The sequence below is a fragment of the Pelodiscus sinensis genome, chromosome 15 (assembly GCF_052426305.1).
Source record: "Pelodiscus sinensis isolate ZL-2025 chromosome 15, ASM5242630v1, whole genome shotgun sequence".
Lineage (NCBI taxonomy): Eukaryota > Metazoa > Chordata > Testudines > Trionychidae > Pelodiscus > Pelodiscus sinensis.
In genome coordinates this window covers 35567574-35582317 of record NC_143066.1, presented here as the reverse complement: position 1 = coordinate 35582317, position 14744 = coordinate 35567574, and the positions used below count along the sequence as shown (strand labels likewise).

The 14744-nt window shown below is 49.5% G+C and overlaps 1 protein-coding gene across 7 annotated transcripts in view; it reads right to left on the bottom strand.

Moving 5' to 3' along the window:
* Positions 1-14744, bottom strand: part of PEMT (phosphatidylethanolamine N-methyltransferase) — a 136711-nt gene that overhangs the window by 44770 nt on the left and 77197 nt on the right. The window lies entirely within an intron of this gene.

Below are 14744 nucleotides of genomic sequence, written 5' to 3'. Positions count from 1 at the left end.
GTCAAGAGTTACCACTCTTGGGTGTGCACCCTTAGCTGCGTGAGCCATGGTGAGTCTGCTCAGCCCAGGTGCTGCCCTCAAAGACACTTAGGTTCATGCACACCATAATTCAGCCTGCACAATGCAGAGTTTCACTTCGATTGCAACTGTGCAGAAGAGGCAAGTAGACCAGCCTCAGAGAGTGTCCCTTCCGGACCCTCTGACTTCTGCTCCAAGCTATTTTTGTCCCTCTTTCCCCCATTTGGTAAAGAAGCATGAGGCCGTGTCTACACACAGAAGCTGCACCAGTTTAATGTAAATAAGTTTTAAAACGGATTTAAATTAGTCCATGCAAAAGGTTGTGTGGAGAGACACTGCCCTTTTCGCTTAAACCAGGGTTATTTTGGTGTAGCAAATTGAGTCATAATTGCTAGTTTAAACTGAGATGATATAAGACTCTTAAACTGAAACAGGAGCGTCCACACAGCTGTTTGCACCAGCTCAAGCACATCAATTCAAAACCACTCCTGAAGTTAATCTGATGCAACTTTCTCATCGACACAGGCCCTGTCAGGCTTCTGCTAATGGTGCTGGGGTGCCGCTGTGCCTACAGGAACCAATCCCATTGACTTCCTAGTCCCGCCGGGAAGTGGCTGCTTCAGAAGTGAGGAACTAAGTTCAGAACCAGGTCAGACAGACTCCCCATGTTGCAGGATGTGACCGCCTCACTATAAAGAGGGATGCAAGGTGCCCATTTACTACCATGCTCTGATTGAAAGTGCCCTGAACCAGTATTCAGAGATAGTCTCTCCAATGCTCAAGAATCAGGCACGCTGCTGCAGATGTAACACACAAAATGCTCACGTGACATCTTCTAACATTACACCTAATCCTTGTAGCTTCATAAACTGCATCTTCTCTCTCCCGCTGCTTTTCTCCCCTTCCTGCCGTTCCGCACAGCTCAGGGTCACGCCAAAGCTCTCCGCTACGGTTGCAATGATCTGAAAAGCTGGCTACTCACACCCAGGGGAAGGAAAAGCAGATTACATAATGTCCGAACCAGGTTTGTCATCTGCCAGATGCCATATTTTGCCCATGGCAGACAAAGAGAATAGGCCCGCCAGAAGGCGTTAGAGCTAGGACCTCTTTACACTTACAGACTGATGGAATAATTGTGGGCATAGATCCAAGTCCTCCTGCTCCTACCAAAGTCCATGGCAAAAATGGCCATTGACTTCAACAACAGCAGCGTATGGCTGAGCAGACCGGGCAAGGCCCCTGAGGCAGTAGGATCAGAGGAGGCTGGGGTAGGTTGGGTGTGGTCAGTCCCCCCCCCCCCCCCCCCCAATGATCTGCACAAACCTTAAGGGACAGCAAGAAAGGGACACTATCCATAGCAAAGAGCTCCCTCAGACGTCACTCCCCGCAAAAATCAAATCACTTTTACTTAAGCGATAGATGGCTGTAATAGGGACGTCACTCACCGCACATGAGCGGTCCTCCTTTGGCTGAGTGCCTGTTCCTACGCGCTTTGCTATGGCAGCCTCCTGCAACCCAGCTCTCCAACCATGTCTGAGCCTCTTGAGCTCCAAAGACAAACTGCCTCATCCTGACTCAACAGCTTCCTTTTAACTGACTTGCTGGGCCCTGATTGGTCACATCCTTTGCACCACTCTATCTTTCCTGGAGGACTACTCTATGGTTTGTTGGGCGGGGTGTGTCAAGGCCACAAGCCTTCAGCAGGGGATTTTGGGGCCTGGTCCACCCTGTCACAGTAGCCTATTAAAGCAACCCTCTTGGGATAATTCCAAACCAGTGATGGGCAACCTAGGCTAGTGAGTGGGCCGTACGAGTGGCCCTCCATCTCACTGGGCTGCAAGATTGTTGTAAGCAAGCCGATCTCCTAGGATAGGGTTGTTCTGCTAACGGCGCTTGTGTAGCTAGAATTTGCAGGGGGTGCGGACTGAACTGTTGCAGCACTTTGATTGGCTGCCGAGGGAGCGCATGGCTCTCGCAGTCAGTGTGTGCAATCAGGCCGCACCTCACGTCACGTGCCCTGGCTTTACGTTTATGTCACTTTAGCAATACTGTTAAGGGAAAATCCTTATGCCGATGGAAGCCAGCATTCTGCACGTGGGAAACGGTGAACATGATGTCTCATGGGCCACACATAGAGTCCTGATGGTCCTCATGTGGCCCCTAGGCTGCAGGGTGCCCACCACTGGTCCAGACGCTTCAGTCTTGCAGCTGTTTGCAGATTAGGTCGCTACTGTCTTTGCACAGCATTAAAGGCCTGCCTGTCATCTGTGGAAGGGCCTGTCTACACTGCTCTGGCAGGCAAAGGGGTCTCAGAAAGTGGGCAGGAAAGACCCGGGTGAGGATACTCTTCGTAAGGAGGCCTCTCTGGCCAGTGCAGAGCTAGTGTCAAGGGTGTGCATGTCTTACTCCCAGTGCTTAGCATAAAAGGTGCACTGGGGGTGTAGCAGAGGCATGGCTAGATCACAGAGCACTAAAGCTATTTTCTGCTTTCTAGAGCTCACTTTACAGCAACCCCGAGGCTGCTCTAACTTACACGGAGGCCCCAGAATACAAGACGCACATAGGCAGCTTAATGCACAGGGATGAAGTCACTGAAAATCAGACCTCAGACCTTTACAGCCAGCACGTGATGTGGTTTGTTTTGGCAGGGTCTGCTCCTCCTTTACGGTTATCTCCAAATGATTTCAACCTTTTTTTTCATGCTTGGATTCTCATGCAAACATTAGCTCCTGTAATCAGCATGTCTGCTTGGTCCCCTGGTGTTTGGCTTACAGCTCAGAGGGACATGTTTGCATTGAGATAATGGACTGTCTTTCCCTGTAGTAAAGTTTTTATATCTTCCTACACAGACTCTCTATTTGCATTATACATGATGACTGCAGGACTTTTCACAATTAGTAAATAAACCTTTTAAGCATTTATTAACCTGCACTATGGCAATCGAGACACAGTCTTCAGCAACTCTAATCATTTTTGAATCTATAACATGACGTTGGCAACTGAAAGACAATCTTATCGCACTGTACGGTACCCGTGTCGTGTGGCTAAGGCATCAGCCAACTGTCCTTCATTTGGATGAAAAAAAAGTAGTAGATGTATCGCTCAAATGACACTTTTAATATATGCCTCTGTGGCATGTTCCTTGCACCATTTGTTTCAGACACGTAATTTTTTACTCTACCAGCCCAGTTTCCTACTATAGCCCTGTGTAATCTTTTACGAGAAGGAGACAATTAATTGCAGGCTGTGCCCGAATAGGTTTGAAATCCACTGCAAACAGGAATCCTATTAATCCTTCCTGCTGTAAACCCTATTACCTGAGCACTTCCCTGTTTCATGCAGTCAGGGAGCGGCTAGAGGGCAGACTACCACAAAGTGGGCCCTGGGCATGACCCCCTTAACCAGTGGGCCCAAGATACATCCATAGAAGCCCAGATCCACTCACCAAATTTAGAGCTGTCCTTACCCATATGCAGAATACGCAACAGTGTAGGGCACTCAAAAATTAGGGGCACCCCCGCATCTTAATGTTCACCCACCCACCCACTCCTCCCTATTCCTGTTATGACTCTACGTCCTCTGGAATAGGGATATAAAAAGTCATTTAAAAATGTAACCCTGTAACCGCTAAAAAACCTCGCAGTTACACACACTGTGGGCTCTGCAGTATAAAGCTTAAATACTTTATATTTGTATTATTCCATGCTCCCCTGCCCACAGACACTGATTGGTTGGGGAGGGGGGAGCACACGTGAAGTCTCCTCCCGCCATCAGGGGCTTGCAGCATCTAGAGGGAACCGCCAGCTGTTGAGAACAGCTGGCAGTTCTCTCAGGGCTACTCAACTCTGGAAGCTCCAGGGGCCACAATGATACTCACTGCACATGCTGAGGCCCACAACTTTAAGTGTGGTTGCATAGACACGCAAATATACATGCAAATATATGCAAATAGCTTTTTTCACGCCAACAGGCATGAATACAAAGCACTTCCCACAATGCGCCAGTGCTCCCGGCACCTCCTCCCTGGGGGCTAGAAACACTGACACCCTGTACCCGTCTGTTCCAGCCAGCCCGGCTGCTTGTGTCTTTCAATGCTCACACCTCGCTGTTGTGGAGTGTGTTCCCAGTGGAGGCCATGTTCAAAGGATCCCGCCGCCCGTGGGCTGCATGTTGAGCCCCGCATAAACCCAAATGGCCCCGCAGGCCACAAACAAACAGGCCGCATGTTGAGTAGCCCTGCTCTAGAGCCGGGACAAAGACTTCACGCATTTCCCCGCCCCTAGCCAATCAGGGTCTGTGGGAAGGGAAGCACGGAAGTGTCTTGGCCCCACCCCTTCTGCTCGAGGCCCCGCCCCTTCAAAAATGTGTGAAGTGGCCTCCCTTCTAAAATGATTGCCCACTCCTGGTTTATACCATTACACATCCAGCTCCTTGGGAGCCAGTGCGCACCAGAGCCAGCTTTTAACCGGACCCCCAGCGTGCACCAGCTACCGCCCTGTGCTGCTGCCTCGGATACAGAGCCAGCAGCGCAGGGTACCAGCTGGCAACCCGGAAGCAGGGCAGGAGCCTGCACATAACCATTCACAGTAAGCCCAAGCATATCGGTTAACCGTGTAAATGGTTATCCTATTATATCCTCTCTTTAAACCATGATGTGAGGACTTCAGTGACTCAGCCAGAGATTAGGGGTCTATATCAGGGGAGGTGGGTGAGGTTCTGGAGCTGCAACATACAGGAGGTCAGGCTACATAATCAGGATGGTCCTTTCTGACTTTAAAGTCTCTGTGTCTATAAAACTGAAGGCATTTTCCAATAAGCGTCTGGGCAGGCTGCATACAGTACAACGCAACAAGGCTGCACGACACATTTCGGTAGGTTGTCATGGATGGGTGTTTTTAAATTAAGGATCCAAAGTAACAGGTCCTGTTCACCCCAGCTGCCCCTTGGAACAGAGACAAGCTTGATGAGATGATCCAGCTGTTGCTACGCCCACGATGGTTACTATATGAGCCAAACAAATCAACTAGAAAGAAACTAACAAACAAGGTGTGAAATTGCAGAGACTAAAACCCATAAAGGTGGGAATGATTTTCAAACATACGCCGAAATAGAGCTCCAAAGACACCAAAAAGCAGGAATAAAGCTTGAGAAAGGAAGGTGTCTCCTAGAGATTGCAGAAGGGAACCCAGCCAGATACAGAGGGAACACACACCAAGATCATCAAGAACTAAAAGCCTAAAACTAGGCTCTTAAATCCATATTTAGGCTCCTGAAATCAGAGAGCTGATTTTCAAAGGGCTCAGCATTCACTGTTGATCACACCAACCCCTTGGATGGCTCTCAGAAACAAACTGAGTGCGCAGTCTGGAAGCCAGTGCAGTCTCCAGAGCAGAACAGCAACATGCTGCCCCAGGTGTGTGATTCTCTGGAGCCCCGCAAATCCGTGGGTAACTACATAGTATCCATGCATGTGACTGCAGATAACCACAGCTCATTTTTGCAGATATGGAGGCAGGTGTGGATGCAAAATTGTGTATCTAGAATGCTGCAAATGTGCAAGGATCTGCTTTACATCTACAGGTATCCATGTAAATGGATGCTGATATCCGCAGATCATTTTTACAAGGCACCAATTTTGCAGCCGCACGAATCTCCACCAGCTAGCTGGGCATTGAAACCTGAACTAGCTGAATCTTCCCCATGGGCTTGAGGTGTGACCCCATGGAGCAGGCAGGGTTGCTGCGGTAAGAATGAGCACTCCTCCCACGAATTTCAACACAGAGAACTAAAAATGGTTGTGAAAGAACTGGAGAAAGGAAGGCAGAGAGCCCGGCCAGAGAATGTTTTGGCAGGATGAAGCAAGATTTTTTAAATCAACGGAAAGTCTAGGCAGTGGTGGGAGGTTATTGAGGGGGCTCAGAGAGAGTTTTGCAAGAGTTTTCAGGTGCACCAAATATGGAAGCTGCTGTAACAATGCTAGCACCGAGTCTGCTATGCACAGAGCCGCCCTACTATGCAGGAATAGCTGGATTGGCAGCAAGCGCTCCCTTCAATAACAGGGGGCTGATTATGGTAGACGATCCAAACATTCACAACCAGCAGCGTCACAACAGCAGACAGTTCCTTCCTCCTTTGCCCATCGTTTTCCCTCACAGCTTCTTCTCGCTGAGAACGATTTAGCGTTTCTAACAAGACCTGCTGGCAGAGGATGTAGGTCAGGATGTAACTGTTACCTCAGCATCGTCTCTCCCCTGCTCTGCATCTTTGCTGTTACCCTGCAGTGTACTGCGTAGCAGATTTTTGCATCGGTTTCGCACCTCAAGGTGAGACAGTCCAAAGACCAAATATCCCTTTGGTGCTCCCTCCCCTTTCCCCTCAGCGCACCCCACACCTGGTTCACTGGCCAAGTTCAGCCGAGTGTCCAAGTGTAAAGGGCATTTGGGTGGGTTCACCTCCTGGCCCCAGGAGAGAAGGGGCAGGCCAGGGAGACTGCTGCTGCCCCATGATGCCACCTCTGCCTTCGGCTACAATGCCGTGCTCTGTGGGGCCTCTGGTCCGGAGTGAATTCAGCTCCCTGGAAACCCCCTTGTGCTGTTTGCTCCACTGCACCCCCCTTTCTATCGGGTAATGAAAGGGCAGGCGCTGAGGAGGGGGGCACTTGCTTGGGACCCGACACAGCGATTTGTGCTTACCTGGGTATAGATCAGAGAGAACGGAAAGCAGAACCCAGGGACGGGAAAGGTTTCCTTTTGAAGACCACACCTGGGAGGCACGGTGAGGGGTTTAAAGAGGCTGCGAGGCAGGAGTCAGATGCTCGCACACGTCCCCACCTGGCCCCCTACTCTCCTGGTAGTCTGACAACTGCCGTGCCAAATCCACTGGCTGCTGCACTGCCTTGGAGGGGCTGCCTGCTACTTGGGGAGCAGGACTTCAGGGGCACCAAAGAATGTTTGCACACGGTGCCATTTTCCCTCGGACGTGCAATCCAGGGAGCTGTACAGCCTTAAATCCCCGTGGTCTGGAAGGAGGGGGATGAGAGTTTCCACCCAAGAGGTGATCAGTCCTGCCAATGGAGAAGGGTGAGGGAGCCAAAGAGATCAGTTGTCCTGGGGCCCAGTGATTCAAAAGGGCCCAGGCTCCCGGCCGCTGACATTAGGTTTGCTAGATGGCTGAAACAAAAATATCGAACCCCCCAAAAAAACACCAGGAAAAAATTCTGTTGAAGGGAAAAGGGGGGGGGGGGATGGAGAGAGACCCAAAGTTGTTGAGAAAAAAAGAAACAGCATGTCCCCTTTAAGTGCAAGGAAAAGGGGAACAGTCATTTTGTGCTGGCAAACCAGGTAAGCATGGGGGCTGGGGTCGGGGTGTTGGGAGCCAGGAGGGAGCTTGGGGGAGGGGGAGGCAGGGCGCTGAGTGTGTCGTAAGATTGCCAGGTGCCCGGCATTTTCCCCTCCTGGCCGGGGAAAAATTCAGAAAATACCAGATATTTTAGGTGTCCGGTATTCTCTGATTTTTTTTACCGGACAGGAGCCAAAAATATCAGACAGTCTGGGTGAATACCAGACACCTGGCAACCCTAGCTGCCATGCCGACAGCAGCACCTGGAGCCCCGAGCTCTTTAAATTGCCACCAGAGCGCCGCATGGCGCACCTCAGGAAGTGCTATGGGCTGGGGAGGGCGTGGCCTTGGTCCCAGTGGTGCTGAGGGCCGGCTGCCTGGCCCCACTCCTTCCAAGAGCACGGAGACAGCCTCCCACCCCTCACCTTGTCCTGGGTGAGGCTGTCGGGTCCTCTGGAGGTGATGGCAGGGAGCTAAAAACCCAAACTGGGGGCCTCTGAGGGACCACATAGAAGGAATACCAGTGCCTTGAACTGCGGCACTCATGCACTGCTCTGGGAGTTGCTTTCAGTGCTCAGAAGTACCGTTCCCCGAAGCCCTTCAAGCCTGCATCATACCAGCAACAGCAGCAAGGGAGCAGAGAAAGCCTTATACAACGTGTCTGTAAGAGGAATCCTAACTATCCCACTCAATGCTCTCTAAAGGCACATGCACTTTCAAAAAATCAGCCCACTTCAAAAGATATCCAAGCTGAGAGCGTCCCTTTAACAGATGCCACACACAGATCCCTGAGATCATCGGATTCCACCCCAGGTTATTCAGTCTCATCCAGTGTGGATCATGAGTCATCAGCTCTTCCGGGGGTGACAAATTATCTACCTATTTCACAGAAAGCGATCACCTGCCTCAGAGACAGCTTCTCGGGAGAGCAGGAAGCACGTACGAGACGCCAGCCCAATAACGCAAACGTCTCTCTCTGAATTCAGCCCGCTCGCAACAGGAAGTCCTAAAAGCAGGGCAGGAAAAGAGGCTGCTACTCTAGGTCCTTCTTGAGCCACGAGAGAGCAGATGGAGCCTCTGCCTACGAAGACGGTCAATGCCCCCTTTGAGGAGGAGGAAGAGAAGTCATCCCTCTACAGTCCCACCTGTGCTTAAGAAGTTATTAGCCAGTGCAACTCATTTTGCCCAGTGTAAACCAGCGATGGACAACCTAGGTGAGTGCGTGGCCCACATCAGTGGCCCTCCATCTCAGTGGACTGCAAGAATGTCATAAGCAAGACGGTCTCCTGGCATAGGGCAGTTTTGCTAAGTGAGCTTGCACAGGCCTGGCCTTTGGGCCAGGCGAGTGAGGCGGTTGCCTTGGGCTCCCCACATTCAGGGCCCTGCGCTGCCCAGCTCCCGGCCACTCACTCGCTGTCCTGACTGCGAGGTGCCTGGCAGAGACAGGTTTGTTTTTCCATCTGCATTTTAAAGTGGGGAAGGGGTTTGCTCTGCTGCGTTGGCCTAGCTCACATCATCTTTCTGTCCGGGGGCTGCAAGGGAGGCTCAGGCGGGGAGCAGGCGCCGCTGGAGTGAGTCACTGTGACCGGCACAGGCTCAGGAGGGAAGGAGGCTGGAAGAGCAGCAGCCACCCACGGTGGAAGGTGATGGGCTCTCAGAGTCCCCTGCCCTGCCTGCCCCCCACCCTGGCTGGGAGGGGGACACCCTGAGCTGGCCAGGCACAGCCAGGCTAACTGACCCCCCCCACTCTTGGGGTAGGTGCTGTTCTCATTGACTATGTCTACACTGGTGGCTTCTTGCAAGAGAAATATGCAAATGAGGCTAAGCATGGAATATCGCCGAGCCTCATTTGCATGCCTAATGAGCCACTATTTTTGCATAAGAGACTCTTGCGCCCGAAGGAACTGTCTACACTGCCCCTTCTTGCACAACAAAAACGCACTTGCGCAATGCCGTTATTCCTGAAAATAATCGGCGTAACAGCATTATGCAAGAGGATTTTTCTTGCGCAAGAAGGGGCAGTGTAGACAGCTCCTTCGGGTGCAAGAGCCTCTTATGCAAAAATGGCAGCTCATTAGATATGCAAATGAGGCTTGGCGATATTCCATGCTTAGCCTCATTTGCATATTTCTCATGCAAGAAGCCGCGAGTGTAGACATAGCCATTAGGGAAAGCATCTTGCACCAGCGCTCCGGCCCCTCCGTCCCCACCGGGCTGGGTTGCAGCGTGTCCCGGAGAATCATCCCCGGCCGTGTGTCTCAGCCAATCACAGCGTGTTGCCTTGGGCCCCGCAAACTCTTTGGCCGGGCCTGCGCTTGCGTATCTAGAATCTGCAGGGTGTGCTGACTGAATGGCAGCAGCGCTTTGATTGGATGCGGAGGGAGCACGCAGCTCTCTCCGTCAGTCAATGCTGCATGCAATCAGCACACACCTGGCTTCACGTGCATGTCACATAAGTAATACTGGCAGGAAAAAAATTATGTGGACAGAAACCAGAATCTGGCAACCCAGTGCATGGGGAACAGTAAAGAAAATGCCTTGCGGACCACACACAGAACTCTGATGGGTCAAGGCTCTCCTCCACCTCCATCTAGACACGGCCAGTAGCCTGGACTTCTCCCCATCAATCAGGGTAAGGCGTGGAGCTTAGCTGGCATCAATGCCATAGGATTTCTCCTCTGGCCATGGGCATCTGTACTCTTATTGCTAGATCTCCCTGAAGCATTGGAGATGCAACCCTGCTCTCCTGCCTGAAGGACATGGCCGGGGTTGGCAAGATCACACTAGGATGGCGTCGGTCTCCTGGAACTGTCAATTGTAGGTGAGACACTGCAGTGTGCTGCAGACAGAGCACAGCAGCTGGCTCACAGACCTGGAACTCATTCCCAGAAGACAGCAGGATGGCCGGGGACCTTAGTGCCAGCAGAGGAAGATGTCAACCCCGCTTCTTTGCACCACAACACTCCATCAACAATAAATCGCAACAAAAATTACCAAAATCCAGCCCGTGGCAGCCAGAGAAACCTCTTTCTTTAGGTGTGCATGTTCACTTCATAAACATGGGAGCGGTTCGGGTACCATACTGATGGGCAGTATATCTAAACCAAGAGAGAAGCAGGAAAGTAACCATGACTAACATACATATTCAGAAAGCATGGCAAAAAGAGAAACTAGAGGTATCAGGTGACTGAAACTCGAGGGAGATTGCTGATCTCCTTCCCCTATGTGAACTCTGTACAATTAGGCTAATGCATTGGAGAGTAATTTTGGACATAAATTAAGGGGAGAATAAAGGCTTGTCAAGTCAGGCACTCTTTGGATAAATGTAGTAAACCCTGGGCAGCCAAACAACAGAAGAGCAGAAAAGATTTTTACAGATAAGAGAGGCCTTGCGAGAACAAAGAACTTTGATCACAGAGAATTGTAATCCAACAGCAGAAACAACTGCACAAAAGCAATTAACGATGGTTCTCTTACGCAGTTCGCTAAACAGTTACCTTGGTCAGAGACCATCCGGGAGCCATTTCCAAGAAATGGGCGGAGTTTGATAAAGAAGGTTGCAGATAGGAAGCACCTACTGTCTAACGGGCACAATGTACTTAGACCCAAGCTATTTCGTTCCAGCGACACTGGAGACACAAGACTGTTTGTTGCTTCTCACTGTCCCCTCGGCCCAGGGCAGCAACATTACTTCCAAGACTGGAGGAATGCAAATGCACTGCACCGCTTTACTTTAATCACTTGTGCTCTCTTCAGGGATGTGCTGTTCCCGCCCCTCTTGCTTTGAGAGGGTTTTTTACAACTGCAGTTCAAATTTAAAAAATGAAAAAAAAAAATGCACCTCTGGTGGAGTCCACAATTCATTCTTGCTCACAGACCCGCCTCTTGCTCACCTAGTACATGTGAAGGATTTGTTTTTAAAATGGCCAGTGTTATAGTCTCAACCTGGCATCTAAATAACAACCCTCCTCTTTCCTTCCCCAAACCACAAGAGTATCTCTTTTTTGCTTCACTAACTACAGAATCCTTAAGGATGCTCGGAGCTAGGAGCCTGCCTGGTCATTTATTTAATGCCTGAAGCACAGCTTGCATTGCTAGTGAGATTGGCTCTGCTGTGCTGAAGCAGCTGTGACTCAGAAGAAGAAAAGAAAGGAAGAGCGCATGAAACAGTGCAACAGTGTTCTGCAGTCACTTTTCTGACATAATCCACTGCTGAGATTAGGCAACAGGGTACTGCTTATGTGTTCACATTATACGTTTGTTGATCTTTTGCTATCCGTGCTCTCTAGTCTTTGAGCTTGCTGACGAGTAGGGGACAGGAGTGAGGATTGAAGGACCTCAGAGCTTCTCAAATCTTGAGCAATCGAAGATCAGCATTTTCACAAAGGGTTCCCAAAAGCCATACCAGAAGCATGAAGTTCCAGCTGCAACCACGCCAAGCTTGGAACTCAAGCAATGCCTCCCTTTCACAGGCTCATTTTAGAGAAGGGAGGACTTTTAACAAAACCCATCTGTGTACGTCACCACCAGTCTGACACCATAGCTCCCCCCAGGCAGGAATAACTGGCAGAGACATATGTTTAGACTACAGCACCTCTTGAAAGTACTTTGGTATCAACCAAATGCGGAGAGCGAAATCAAAAACACACAAAGACACAGACATACACACTCAGAAACTTAGACATCTTGGGAAGCAAAGCAAATTGAAAGCAAGTGTAGGTCATTTAAAATGGACTTAATCCAGTGGATCAGCCCAAGAGTCGTGAAACTGGATTGCTGCCAGTGTGACCCTGGCCAAGTAACTACATCGTTATGTGCCTCAGTTTACCTCCTCTACAAACTAGTGATGACTCGCCTTTGTAAAGTGCTTAGAGCTCTTTAGATGAAGAGCACTAGTTATTTCATAACTGGAGAGACACATCCGTTAGTTCATTGATGCCCAGTAACTTTAGGATTATCGTATCTGAACTTTCAAAAAAGAGGACACCCCGAGAGAGTGTATCTGTATCAGTCTCTACCAACTCACATTGTATTAATAGTATATAATATTATATAACACATTAATACAATACGAGTTGGTAGATATTGATATAGATACACTCCCTCTCAAGGGTGTCTTCTTTTTTGAAAGTTCAAATATGATAACCCTAAGTAACTTAGCTGCCTTAAGGTTAGGCTTTATTCAGGGATTAAAAGGCAAGTATTTCCTTTCAAGTCTTCACTATGATCTGCGTGGTGATTTGGGGAGTGTGTGTAGGTACAGTTTACGAATTCTAGCGCAAACTCTTTATGGATCTATGTCAGACTGGAAACTCTTGATTGTAAGGCTGGCCTTTGCCTCCGTATTGAGCTAAAGTCCACAAGAGGCAACAGGAGAAATTCTTGCGCCCAGCAGAGGCCTAGCAATACCAGGCCATTAAATTTTGACAATCATCCATTCAATCAGAGCACTCTGCAACAAAGATGGCTACCACCTAGGGTTGCCAGATGGTTGAAACAAAAATACTAAACACCCTCCCCAAAAAAACAGGAAAAAAATTCTGTTGAAGGGGAAAAAAAAGGGAAGGGGGGAACTAAACTTGTTGAGCAAAAAAAAAAAAAAACAGGGGAGCAGTTGAGCACAAAGACCCAGAGGAAAGCATTGCTTCCCCTAGGTTTTTTGGCCAGCAGCCATTTTGCCTTGGGGAACCAGGTAAGCATGAGGGCTGGGGGTGTTGGGAGCTGGGAGATGGCTCAGGGAGGCCGGGCGCTGAGTGTTTGTAGGGTTGCCAGGTGCCCGGCATTTTCGCCTCCTGGCCAGGGAAAAATTCAGAAAATACTCGACATTTTAGATGTCCAGTATTCTCTGAATTTTTTTACTGGACAGGAGCCAAAAATACCGGACTGTCTGGGTGAATACCAGACACCTGGCAACCCTACAACACCTAGGCCCAGGTTTTCAGGTCTGAGCTCCAGAGGCAGAGCTACCTAAACAATGGATCACTTGGAGAAAGACGTGGAACATTTCGTGAGGCTGTTCAGAGGGTCACTGAACAGAGGGGACCGGACATAAGAAAAAAACCACCAGCCATTTTGAGTGTGTGAATAGAAGGGCAGTGACTACAGCAGGGGTCTCAAACTCACAGCCCGCAGGCCATCTCAGGCCAAAGCATATTTGAAAACGTATCCTCTGCTGCAGCCTCCCCCCCCCCCCCGATCCCTCAGCTCAGTAATGCCTCAAATTCACCTAAGCGAATTACTTAGACCACTTCCATGAGCTTCCTTCCATGAGTTTCAGCAACGTGTGGTGGCCACAAGGAATGGAGGAGAGTGGGGAGCAGCGTCATTTCTAAGCAGCAAAGTCTGTGGCGTCCGTGCACAAATTCCAGACAGATTTTTTAGACCATGAAAATGATCCAAAGTTCTAACAACCCGTTAGCTTAGACCGTGGCATAACTGGATGTGGGAATATAGTTTAGACTCATCTTTAGAGCACAGCATTTAAAGTGACCCTAGCCTATCAAATCCTAGACAAAACGCTGGCAAGGGGGAAGTCTGCAAGAATTTGTTTGTGTTACCTTCACTGAACTAACATTTAAGGACATATTACCATTACACACACAGGGCCTCATCCACTCTATATTATTAGCCAACAAAGGCATGATCAGATAACAATTTAAACTGCCTGCTTGCTAAATGCACAGGTAATCCCTGCTCTTCTGCATAGGAAATACTGTAACTTTTAAATAGTATGCGCAGGATTTATTTCCTCTGTTCCTGAAGGTTAAAAAAATGCCTACAGCTGCAGCTGTTCATGCACTGTACTGTGCAAACAGATTACCAGAAGACCCTCCAATCGTTACAGTATGAAATCAGTTAGAGTAAATAACCTTAAGAGAGCAGAACAAGAAAACATGACGCGTAAAGGCTGCTCACAGAGGTAATTTGATTCTAGGAACTACACACAACACAATTCTGCTTTTCCCTGTTTGTTTCAATACAGGAATCAAAACTAAACCTCCACTACCAACATACTCATTGGTGAAAGATGCTAGACGGACATCTTCCTGCCATGCAACAGGGACAAGACAGATCACAGCCGTGTACATTTCCTAATCATCCTGCCTTTCCAGGGCACCTCTGTCCTAGCCTCGAGGGACCATCTGACTTTTCAGGTGACACCACCCAAGGGGAAGGATGGCCTAGTGGTTAGGGAGCAGGCCACAAATTTAGGAGAGGCAGGTTGAGTTACCTGCTGTGCTCTTGAGCAATTTGACCTAGTTGGATCCTGGCCTTTGGGAGCCAATGAGCAGGGAGAGTCCCAGAGCTTAGACCCCAGCCCAATATTGAATATCTACACTGCTCTTCAACAGCCCCATAACCCAAGCCCCATGAGCCTGAGTCAGCTG